Genomic DNA, 13,028 nt, shown 5'->3' with positions numbered 1-13,028 from the left:
AGATAGACAATACAAAGAAATGAAAACAATTAAGGGCATGAGTGAGAAAACCACCAAAGAGATAGTATTAAAAAATAATAATAACCACCAATCAAGAAATCTTGGAGCTAATAACTTCAATCAATGAAATAAAATATAACTGAAAGCTTCCACAACAGACTAGAACAAACAGAATAAATAAATTATGAACTTGAGGACATGTCTTTTTAATTAAATCAGACAAAAAAAGAAGAGTTAGAAATAATGAAGAAAACCTACAAGACATGTGGCACACCATTAAGCAAACAAATTTTTTGCATAATGGAAATTTCAAAAGGAGGGAAAAAAAAGAGAAAAGCACTGAAAATATATTTCATGAAAAAAATAGCTGTAAACTTCCCACACCTTCAAAAAGATATGGACATCCACATACAAGAAGCTCAAAGGACCCCAACTAGACTCAACCAAAATAGACCTTCACCAAAGTATATTATATCAGTATGTCAAAAGTATAAAGCAAAGAGAGAATTCTACAGAGAAGGGTCCAGATACGTGTAAGGAAATACCCAGATTTCTCAGAAGAAACCCTGCAGGCCAGAAGAAAATGGAATAATATATTTAATGTCCTGGAAGGGGGAAAAATATCCTACCTGGCAAAACTGCCCTTCACGAATTAATAATAAAGCATATACCAAATAAGTAGAACTGAAGGAATTCATCAACGTCTGAACATCCCTACAAGAAATACTTAAGGAAGTCCTACACTAGAAACAAAATATTATAGCTACCATCATGAAAACACACACATATATAGAACTCACCAGGAATAACAGACATCAAACCTAGCATGACAAAAAATGACTAAATCACAAAAATAATAAAAGTAGTGGAAAGGACCAAAAAATATACACAACAGGAGAAAACAACAAAATTGCAGGAGTCAGTTCATACCTAGCAAAAATAATCATAATGCAAATGGATTAAATTCACCAATCAAAAGACATAGACTGGCTGAATGGATTAAAAAATCAAATGCAAATTATATGCTGTGTACACGAAACTCACTTCACTGGTAAAGATACACATAGATTGAAAGTAAAGGGTTGGAAAAAGATACACAATGCGAATGGAAACCAAAAGCAAGCAGAGGTAGTGATATATCAGATAAAACAGACTTTAAGTCAAAAACGGTTTTAAAAAAAAAAAAAAGACAAAAACGTCATTATATATTGCTAAAAGGGTCAATCCTGCAAGAATATAGAACAATGTAAACACGTGCACACAGCACAGCTGGGAACTTCAACACCCGCTTTTCCTCGAGGGACAGATCATCCAGACAGAAATTCAATAAAGAAATGTTTGTTTGAACCGTACTATAGAGCAAATGGACCTAACACACATTGACAGAATATTTCATCTAACACATCTGATTACACATTCTTCTCATCAGCACATGGAACATTTTCCAGGGTAGATAACATGTTGAGCAACAAATCAAGTCTCAATACATTTTTAAAAAATGAAATCATATTATATATCTTCTCACAACACAATGGAATAAAACTGCCTAAGAATAGTGGAAAATATACAAATATATGGAAATTGAATAACATGTTCCTAAATAAGCAACAGATAACTGAAGAAATTAAAAGGGAAATTAAAAATTCTTGAAACAAATGAATGGTGACAACATGTCACCAGAAACAGGATTCAGAGGGAAATTTATGCAAGAAAATGCAAACATCATAAAAATGTTTTAAATAAGCAAACTAACAATGCACTTCAAAGACTTAGAAAAGAACTAAATCTAAAATTGGCAGAATAAAAATAAGAGTAGAAATAAAATCAAAGTTTTAAAAATACAAAAGATGAATGAAGCAAAGTGTTCATTTTTCTCAAAGGAAAAGTGACAACCAAGAAAAAGAGTGAAGATTCAGTGATTTCGGTGGCTAAGGCAGGAAGATTCCAAGTTCAAGGCCATCCTCCACAACTCAGTGAGACCCTAAGCAATTTGTCAAGACCACCTGTCTCAAAATTTAAAAAATAATGATAATAAAAAGGGCTGGGGATGTGGCTCAGTGGTTAAGCACCTGTGGGTTCAATCCCTGGTCCTCAAAAATTAAAAATATAAAAATAAATAAATAAAATCAGGTGAAAATGGAGACAACTAATAAGTACAAAGGATAATAAGAAACAGTAAGTAATTATATGCTAAAAAATGGAAAACCTAGAGGAAATGGATAAATTTATGAATACATACAACCTACAAAAATTGAACAAAAAAGGAACATAAAATATGCACCTATCAATAATGAATATGATATTGAAGTAAAGACACTGAAGCAGTAATTAAAAGTCCCATCTTTAAAAAAAAGTCTGGAAATTGATAACTTTACTGCTGAATTTTACAAAACATTTAAAGAAAAACTAATTCCAATTCTTCTTAAACTAGTTCACAAATTTAAAATGGAATTTCATCAAACTCTTCTTACAAGGCCATTATTGTCCTGGTAACAAAACCAGACAAAGGTGCCAAAAAAATCCAAAACAAAAAAACAAATAGCAGACCCACATGCTGTTGAACACAGATGCAAAAATTCTCAATAAAATACTAGCAAACTGAATCCAAAGTACATCAAAAAATATCATACTCCACGATCAAGTGGGATTCATTGCAGGATGCAAGAATGATTCAACATACACAAATCAATAAATGTGGCACCAACAGAATGAAGGTTAAAACCTAACATGAGCATCTCAATAGATGCAGAACAATCAATCAGTAAAACTCAACATCCCTTATTTATAAAAAGCTCTCAGCAAATCAGATATAAAAGAAACATACCTCAAAATATTAATCATGAAAAACTCACAGCCAATATCATACTGAATGAGGAAAAACTGAAAGCATTTCCTCTTAAGATCTGGAATAAGACCAGATGTCCACTTTCAGTACTAGTATTTAATTTGGAAGTCTTGGCAAGTGAAAGAGAAGACATCCAAATTGGAAAGAAGTTAACTTATCCCATATTCATGATCATAAGAATTGTGAAAATGACCAAACTACCCAAAGATTGGATACAAAATACCAATGACTTTATTCACACACAAAAAAAGAAATCTTAAAATTCAGATGGAACCACAGAAGACCCAGAATAGCTAAAGCAATTCTAAATAAAATAAGACTGGAGGCATCATAACATCAGACCTCATAACATGCCACAAGGTATAGTAACTAAAACAGCATGGTACTGACATAAAAACAGACATAGACCAATGAAACAGAATAGAGAGCCCAGAAATTAATCCACACATGCTCAGGCAATGATTTTTGTCATGGTACCAAGAATGTCAGTCTCTTCAAGAAATGGTGGTGGCAAAATTGTACATACATATGCAGAAAAACGAAACCAGATTCCTTCCTCTAACCAGACACAGAAAACAACTTGAAATGAATCAAAGGCTTACACGGGAGACCTGAAAATTTGAAGCTACCAGAAGAAAACAGGGGAAATGCTTTGGAATATTGGTATAAACAATGATTTTATTTTTAGATCAGACCCCAAGAACACACACAGCAAAGTGAAAATGGACAGATGGGATTATATCAGACTAGGAAGGTTCTGCACAGCAAAGGAAGCAATCAACAGAGACAACCTGAAAGCCAATCACAGTGGCTCACGTCTGTAATCCCAACTACTTGAGAGGCCGATTTACAGAAATCACAAGTTCAAGGCCAACCTCCATCAAAATTAAAAGATAATTTTAAAAGCAAAAACAGCCCAATCAATAAATGGGGGGGGGGGGAGAACCAAACAGAAATTTCTCAAAAAAAAAAAAAAAAAGAAAGAAAGAAAAAAAAAAAAAAGAAACACAATGACCAAGAAATTCATGAAAAGCATTCAACATCTCCAGCACTCGGGGAAATGCAAATCAAAACTATACTAAGATTTCATTTCACTCCAGTCAGAGTGGCAATTATCAAGAACACAAATAAATGCTGGCCAGGATGTGGGGGCAAAGGTATACTTACACATTGTGGGTGGGACTGCAAATTAGTATAACCACTATGGAAATGGAGTGTGAAGACTTCTTAAAAAACTAGGAGTGGAACCACTCCTCATATTTATCCAAAAGGTCTAAAATCAGCACACTATAGTGATACAGCCACTTCAATGTTTATAGCAGCATAATCACAATAGTCAAATAATGGAATCAACTCAGATGCCCATCAACAGATGACAGGATCAAGAAAATGTGGTATATATAAACAATGGAGTTTATGGGTTCAGCCATAAAATAATAAAAAATAACAGCATTTGCCAGTAAATTAATGGAAATGGATAAAATCATGCTAAGTGAAGTATACCAGATTCAGAAAATCAAAGTTAGAATGTTTTCTCTCATATGTGAAAGCTAGAGCAAAATAAGGGAAAGAAGGCTTTGAGGGATATCATAAAAATATAGGAAAGATCAGTGGAGTAGATTTAGGAGAATAAGAGGGAGGGAAGGAAAGGAGAAGATAATTGGAATGAACTTATGAAATCGTGTTATATTCATACAAAAAGATACCAAAGGGAATTTCACTTTTAAGAAGTGAAGAAAGCAAGTTAAATAAAGCAGGGAGAACTGCGGAGGGACCATGGGAGAGGAAGAATAGGGAGGGATGGGGCTTGAAATCAAATTCCTGGCATGTGTGATTTTGTCAAAATGAACCCAATTACTATGTATAATTATGATGCTCTAATAAAAATGTAAGATAAAAAAGCTGGGGATGTAGCTCAGTAATAGAGCATCCCCGAGTTCAATACCCAGTATGCTCCCTATTCCCCCAAAAGAGACTAAAGCATGGGAGAAGATATTTACAAATCATACACCTGACAAGGGATTAATACCCACAATAAGTAAGGAACTCCAAAAGTCAAATGCCAAAAAAATCATCGTCGTCTAAGTAAAAACCAGGCTACAGATCTGACCAGACACTTCTCAAAAGATATACAAATGGCCAACCAGTATGAAAAAAATTTTCAATATCACTAATCATGAGATAAATGCCAATCAAAACCACTATGAGATATCATCTCTCCCCAGGTAGAATGGCTATCACCAGAAAGATTAAAAAAAGACAAAGTGCACATGTCTCAATTTTTTAAAAAAAATCCAGCTGTTTTATGTGCTTTCCTTTTCTGTGGGGTCTCTGGGGAAGGATTCAGAGTGGGGTTGAGAAGGGGAGCAGCTAGAGATGGGAAGATGCAGAGAAAGGGGGATTCTCCTACACTGTTGGAACAAATGTAATTAGCACAGCCATTATGGAAAACAGTATGGAGATTCCTTAAGAAACTAAAAACAGAACTATCATATGGTCCAGCAATCCCACTACTGGGCATACGCCTGAAGAAAAAAAAAACAAAACCTTTATACCCAAGAGATACCTGCACTCCCGTGTTCACTAAGGCATTATTCACAATAGCCAAGATATGGAGCCAACCTAGGTGCCCATCAAGAGATGAATGGATAAAGGAAATGTGGTGCTTACACACAATAAAATAATATTCAGTCATGTACAGGAATGAAATCCTGTCATTTGCAGAAACATGGATGGAACTGGAGGCCATGATGTGAAGTGAAATAAGCCAAACATGGAAAGACAAATAACATGTTGTCACTCATTTGTGAAACTCAAAAATGGATTTCAAAGAAGAATGGAGTGGAGCAGCAGTCACTGGAGCTTGGCAAGGGGGAATGGACACAAGTTAGAAAAGCAAACAAAACACAGGTGAAGGGGAGGGTCGTTCTGGCTTTCTATGGCACAATACCATAACCGTTGGTTGAAACCATCTATGATGTGTTCAAAATGACTAGAAGCATATGAAATTCCCAACACATAAAAATGATTAATGTTTGAAGAGATGGAAGTGCTTATCACTGCAATTTGACTTGCACATGATAGGCAGGTATTGAACTTTTTGTAACGTATCCCATATGGATGTACAAAGGTGTCTCAATTTTTAAAAATAAACCCATCCATTTGATGGGCCCATCTTTTCTAGAAGCTCTCTGAGGGAAGGACTGCAAGAAGGGGTAGGAGGGGGAGACAGCCAGAGGGGGGAGCTCAGTGGAAGATCCCCTAAGGCACAGACCAACATGCAGACACATATGCACACACACCGCCAAGTACTGGGTCACGGGGTCAGATGGCAACCTCTTAGGTATGTGCAAGCTCATGCAGGCTACAGTTCATGGTTGAGTCCGTCTTCTAGCTGCCCATCCTGCCTCTAACCACCCTGCACCCCAGGCCAGAGCTGCCAGGTTTGTTTTCCAACCTAAGGCACTATTTTGCTCCTTTCACCCACTACTCAGCACCCTTCACAGACCCTCTTAACCCCCAGTCTGAACTCTGCAGGCCAAGCTGCCACTCTACCTCACAGCCTCACTGCATGCTTTGCAAGTGCTGGGCCTTCAGCATGGAGAGCCAGGTATCCTGAAGTAACTGGTTTCCCTCTGCTTTCATTGCTTTTGTGAGTATCCCAGGCAAGGTCAGATGGCAGAAAAGTACTGGATTGGGCCCCGAGGCCAGACCTAACCCCGGCAAGGTGTTGTGAACCAGTTGAGAACAGGGTGTGGTGGAGCCTGACTGGGTCCTCAGCCTCCTTTGGCTATGCGCTGCTGGGAGCCATTAGCCAAGTAGGTATGACAATTTCCTTGCCAGCGTACCCCATGTTGCTTAGTGGAAGGACTCGTGGAAATAGGACATTTTGCAGTGACATTGCATGTAGGTGACTTTGCTCAAGGACCAGGGCGGATTAGGGTGTTCCCGGTTTAGGATAATCGGGTTTAGGGCGTTCCAGGTTTAAGATTATTCCTGCTGGGAATAGGGCGTATCCTGCTGCCCGAGTTCCCCTTGAGTTCTCACGGGATTCAGACAGTAGATTTTGGAGATAGAAGCCCAGTGGAGGTGGATTTGGGAAGAGAACGTGGATTTCCCCAGAATGTGATTGTAGACGGCTGGTGTGAGTTCGGGAATAAAGAGTTGCTGTTTAAATCTACAAGCTGTGTGGTGGCTCATGATTTTGTGCCCAGCCAGACTGCGGCATTTGTGCCCAGCCAGACTGCGGCAATGCGGGGCCCTCAGTCTCTGGGGCACCAGGGCTGCTTCCAAGTGGGCATGTCAGTCCCCGTGCCACTGAATGCATAAGTAACCGTGAATGTCTTTGACCCCTAAGTGTAGAGTTTTCCCAATAAGATCTCTCACGTTGCTTTGTGGGCACTAGTCAGGGATTGAAATAAACTAGCAAAATGCCCCATACAGTATTTTCTTTATTAACTATTTGCACATAAATCCTAAATCTCTCTTGAAACTAAAATGTCCTGTGCTCCTCTTCTTCCCCCTTAGGTCCGATCCAGCCTGACAGCACAGATGCAGTGTTGCACAAGGACAGCCCAGTAATGGGGCTGGTGGCAGGGTGGGTGGTTGGGTGGCTGGAGCTCCCCAAGGGGCCCCCTGGGGTACATGAGACAGAGGGGTCTAGGACAGAATGGATGGCCAGATTCTTCCCCTGGAAGTACAGGGATGTCTCTCATCAGAACACAACAGGCTGGCCTTCCTAAGTAGCCCTGACTCACCCATGATCCCATGCCAAGTTCTCTGGACTGGGCCAGAGAGACTGAGATAGGAAGAGAGTGAGAGAGAGAGAGACAGAAAGGAGAGAGAATAATACAGCGATTCAGACACTGAAACAGAGATAGTTAGGGACAGGGACAGAGATATGTAGAGAGATACACAGTGATGAGAAAGAAACAGAGAGTGACTCCTAAAATCCACAGAACAAAACAGAAAACTCCTTGGCAGCTAAACAGGGAGATCACCGGGCCTCCATGTCTGGCAAGCCTCTTGAACTGCTGGAAGGATTGAATGCACACAGCTCCTCGTGAGCCGATAACCTTCCCCTCAACCTCAGATCCTACCCCAGACGCCGCTCAGAAGGAGCTTTGAGAAATTAAAGGCCCTAGAGTGGAACCCGGAACAGACTCCCCAAATAAGTGCACAGAGGGGGCAGCTGCATGTCCCCAGCCTCCTCACCGGCAGCACTGGGAGGCCCCGTGAGGACACAGCACATGACTAAAAGCTGCCCACAGGCACGACGTCTCCAGAGAGGTGCCAAGATCCCACCCACTTCTCAGCACCCAGCAATCCCCACCAAGCAGCCCAGAGCCCTGGGCTCAACAGTGCAGTGGAGAAAACAGGGCAGGATGGAGGTGGAGCTCATGAATCCATCAGGGGATGACTTGAGCTTCTGTCTCAACAGATCGCCACCTTCAAGAAGCCAGGAAAAGGGTGGCGCTGCAGGTTCAGACACACAGCACCAAAGACAGCAGGCACCACTTGAGGGTTAGAAATAACCCCCAGCCCCATGCCACAGAAGTTGCACGGCCAGCACCCTGCCCTTCCCTAAGCCTGGAACGAAGTGCTTTCCTTCCTGTCCCAGGCGGGCTGCTCTGGCTGCTTGTGTGTGGACAGGCGCCCATGGCACAGGTCACTCAGGACCACGCAGGTGTATTTCCAGCTCCTTGACCAGGGAGACATGGGGGGGGGGGGCTGCCATGTAAATAGACATACCAACAGCCAAGAAAAATAAATCACAGTGTGGTGCCCTCTTCCCAAGGATAAAAATGCAAAAACTTAAAATGAGAAAATGCTGCACAATGATGTGGATGTATTTAATACCATACAACTGTATACTTCAAAATGGTTAAAATTGTACATTTTAATCCATGTATATTTCTCCACAATAAGAATTCAAATATATTTTTTTTAAATGAGCTGCTCAATCAATACCACCATAATCTTTCTGCCTGATTTCCTGAGTTGACTTCATGAAAAAGCAACCACTTCTAATAGGGTGCCAGATGGCAGGGCCACTCCCTCCAGGTGAACAGGTCGGTAAATAGGCCCTTCCCTCCCCCAAAGGAACCAGCCAAATTCCTGGTCTCCCTCAGTGACGAGCTCTAGGTCCTCTGGCTGCCCAGACTCAGGGTCACAGAACATGCTAGTTGTTCGGCTCACAGACATCACCTCTCCAGGCAGAAGGATGTTCCTTGCCCGCACTGGGATACCTCTGCCTCAAGGCTTTCCCCTGCAGGAATGAATGAATAGGGCCAGTGACATGCTGGGTTACACCCAGCCTTGCAATCCCTGCTGAGGTGACAAGAGTGTTGGACACCAGTGGCTGGAGCTCCCCAGGGGATCAACCGCAGGTGCAAAGGCTTGCAAACACATCCTTCCCTTCCCTATCTTCCCCCTTCACTCCCTCTGGAGTTTCCAGGGTGACTTTCTAAGTGAAACCTGGTCTCAGAGTCTGCTTATGGAGAAACCCAAGCCAAAGAGTCTCCAGAGGAGCTGGGACACTACTGAGGGAGGAAAGAATGGACTGCTGCAGGCAAAACCCATCTGTGGGCACGGCCCTCCTCCCCTCCCTGTCCCTATCCTGCCCTCAGATGCAATGCTCTGTGGTTCTCCTCAAGGCTGGGAAAACAGTGGCCCAAGCCAACGTGGTCCTCGCCTCCCATTCTGTGCCCCAGGGTAAAAATACCACTGAAAGAATTCCTACTTTAAAAACCAGGAAGAGGGGCTGGGATTGTGGCTCAGCGGTAGAGTGCTCACTTAGGGAGGGATAGATCCTTTGAGGCCTTGGGTTTGATCCTCAGCACCACATAAAATAAATAAAAATAAAGGTATTGTGTCCAACGACAATTAAAAAATAAACCAGGATGATGTTTCCTATGCTAAGATGTCAGCATTGCCTACAAGACAACAATAGACTTAAGTAGAATAATTAAAAAAAGATTAGAGACAGAGACCTGTACAGCAGACAGGACCCTGGAAGGGGCAGCAGCTCCGCAAGACACTTCCTTGAGGAGGGTCTGCTGCTTGAGGGCCTGAGACTCTGTCCCAAGGAACCTTCATAAGAACCCAATTCACAGGGAAAGCTAATTAAGGGATCTGTGGCTCTTGAAAAACAGAATTCCCTTTGTTTTTATGGAATTAAGGGAACTTTACCAAAAAAGGGGTTCCTGACCACTCACTCTACCCTCCTGGCTGCCTGCACCCATCCTGCAAAAGCTGCAGGCACAACTGTCCTCCTGGTGGCAGAGCCCTGCCCTACTCTGCCTCAAGGTCTAGGGCCAGTTCTGATCTTGGCCACTAGCCTGGTTAACCCCCAAGTCTATTAAATTCTTTTCACCTGATAATCAAAGGGCCTGACTTGAACTGACTCCTGGCCAGCTCTCCTCCTGCCAGTGGATGTGGCCCAAATGACCATAGCCCATGGTGTCCAATTTTACCTGAAGCTCCTCTGCTGCCCCATAAGTGGTCCATGGCATTCAGAAGACAGAGCCAGAATTTTAAGATGGAAAGAGAGTCTCTGGCAAGTATCTGCTGTGCACCAGCAAACCACGCACCAACGCCCCGGGCTCCTCACAGGTGCCCCCAATCTATGCAAGGCTCCAGGGTTGCCTGAGAGTGGAGTGTGGGTCACCTGGGTAGGGCCGATTTGGTAATATCAAAGCCAGCAACCATGACTTACTGAGGCCCCGAAGAGGGCTCTATGGGGCTCAACTCGTTTGATTCCCATAACAACCCTATGATCTCCACTACAGAGGGAAAGTTATGACATAGCAAAGTGAAGTAACCTGTTCACGACCAATCAGCTAGAGACTGAATAGAAACACCTGGGCCAGGAGCTCAGTACAGTTTGCACCCGTGTTGTGTGGGCGTGGCGAGCACCTGCCTGCCAGCCCAAGGGTGGAGGTGGGGCTGCTTAGGCCTCAGATTAAGCATGCAGGGGGATTGCAGCCCCAGGGAGCTCTTGGCTTCCAATTTAGGGGGAACTCTCTGCTTTGGCTGAGCTCAGGTATTTCTGCAGGGCCCCTCACCTTGGGACTGCCTGTTACCTCCTGACTCAAAACTTTTATATACAAACAGAGATATGAAAAATTGTGCTCTATATGTTAATAAGAATTGTAATGCATTTTGCCGTCATGTATTTAAAAAATAAAATTTAAAAAAACAAAAAAAAATATTTTCCATCCTTCCCCAGCAACAGTCCACACCACGGCCACAGCCCCTGCATTAGCAGGCTCCCTGCATCCCAGTAAAACTAGGCCACTCTGTCCTTCAGACCATAATGAGGCACTGAGGAGAGCTCTGTCAAGCACGTAACAGGAGAGATGAAGCCTGACCAGCCGGAAAATTGGGGATAAGCACAGCGGCAGAGCCAACCACCAACCGGAAGGTTTCCCCTTTTGCAGTCAGGAGACTGGCCCCAGAGCCAGGACTCAGCAGTTCTCACGCCAGTACACAGTATAAGAGGGTCCTTTGTGTCCCTCAGATGCCACCCCACTCAAAGGGCTTTGTAAATGACAGCAGTCTAAGCCCCTCCGCCCACCCACCGAAGGCCTGTATCATTTGGGGTCAAGCCCCCAGGCAGGCTCTGTAAGGCCCATTCTGGGACCTGTCCCTGATCCCAAAACAATGGCTTCTGCAAAACATCCCAAGTTCTTACTCAACAAATGCTGCACCTTTCATCTTGGTCTCCAAGATTTCATATTGAGTTAGAGGATGTCCTTGGGCATACAGTGGCAGATGCTAATATTGCCATAGACCTATACGTTATTATGGAACCTATCTCCCCCGCACCCACCCCACGGCAATTTAACTCAGTAACTCTAGCTACACACTGCAGGCCCAGGTGCCATACCTTGATCTCATCTAACCCCCCCAGCGGGGAGGTACATTAGTTAGGACTGAGTTCACGTGGGACCCGCCCGCCTCCAATGGCAGTAGCTCAAACTACTGCTACTCCAAATTCATACTGCCCAAGTTACCTATGGATCTTGATAAAATGCAGGTCGGGTGAGATTCAACGTTTTGCATTTCTAACAAATTTCCAGATGGGACCAACACTGCTGAGCAAGCACCACAGGCTTCAATGAGTACTGATTAATTTCTCTGCGTGGCAAATGAGTGCGAAGGAAAGCAGTCACAGGCTGGTGTGTGGCTCTACCGTGCTCAATAGGTAGTGACTTCCTTATAGGACAGTACATCTGCTCAAGAACCAGCCATCACATCTCTGTATTTCAGTGTGTTAGGCTCCCATCACCGTAACAAATACCTGAGATAAATCAACGGAATCAGAGGAAAGACTGATTTTGACTCACAGTTTCAGGTTATGGTCACATGGTCCTGCTGCCTTCAAACCTGTGGAGAGGTCTACATCGCGGCGGGGAGTGAGTATTGGAGGAAGCCGCTCACCTCTCAGTGGCTGGAAAGCAGAGAGGGAGGCAGGAAGGGGCAAGGGTTCTAATAACCCCTTCAGGAGCACGCCCTCGCTGACCTAACTTCCTCTCAGCAGACCAGAACTCTTAAAGGTTCCGCGACTTCCAATAGCATCAAGAGGCTGGTGACCAAGCCTTTAACACATGGGCCTTTGAGGGACATTTCAGATCAAAACCATAACATTCCAGACCTGGACCCCAAAGCCTCATGTCCATTGCACAGTGCCAAATGCACTCGTCCATCTCCAAAAGTCTTCAAAGTCTTAACAGTTCCAGCCTTGCTCAAAAGTCCAAATTCAAAGTTTCCTCTGAGACTCAAGACAAACTAAATTGTGAATCCCTGCAAAAAATAAATAAATAAATACATACATACATATTTTTAAGTTACATGTTTCCAAGATACAGAGGCACAGGGTAAACATTCCCATTCCAGAAGAATAGGAAAATAGTAAGGAGGAATCAGACCAAAGCAAGATTGAAACCCAGCAACACAAAGGTTAAATCCTACAGCTTCAAGTGCAGGCATCAGGGTACACTATGGCATGATGTGGGTGGGCTGCAAAGTGCTTGGCAGCCACATCCTTATGACCTTGCTAGCTGTAGCCCACATGGCCTCTCTCCAGCTGGCCCTCCTGCTGCTGCCTGCAGCCTCCCTGTGCAGGTGTTTTGGGTCCCTGGGACCTCTAACTTTCTGGAGTCTCCATCACAGCTTCATG

The 13,028-nt window shown here is 43.2% G+C and overlaps 1 long non-coding RNA gene across 1 annotated transcript in view; it reads right to left on the bottom strand.

Moving 5' to 3' along the window:
* The window catches only part of LOC124098150 (uncharacterized), a 51,855-nt gene extending 39,553 nt beyond the window's left edge, over positions 1-12,302 (bottom strand). Inside the window, exon 1 of the long non-coding RNA XR_006853481.1 lies at positions 12,196-12,302. This is a non-coding gene — a long non-coding RNA (uncharacterized LOC124098150). The remainder of the gene's footprint in view (positions 1-12,195) is intronic.
* Between the last annotated feature and the right edge of the window lie 726 nt (positions 12,303-13,028).

This window comes from Marmota monax, unplaced genomic scaffold (assembly GCF_021218885.2).
Source record: "Marmota monax isolate L192 unplaced genomic scaffold, Marmota_monax_Labrador192_F-V1.1 WCK01_AAM20220418_F8-fsc00042, whole genome shotgun sequence".
Lineage (NCBI taxonomy): Eukaryota > Metazoa > Chordata > Mammalia > Rodentia > Sciuridae > Marmota > Marmota monax.
The sequence above is the reverse complement of the archived record's forward strand: the minus strand, read 5'-3'. Positions and strand labels throughout refer to the sequence as shown.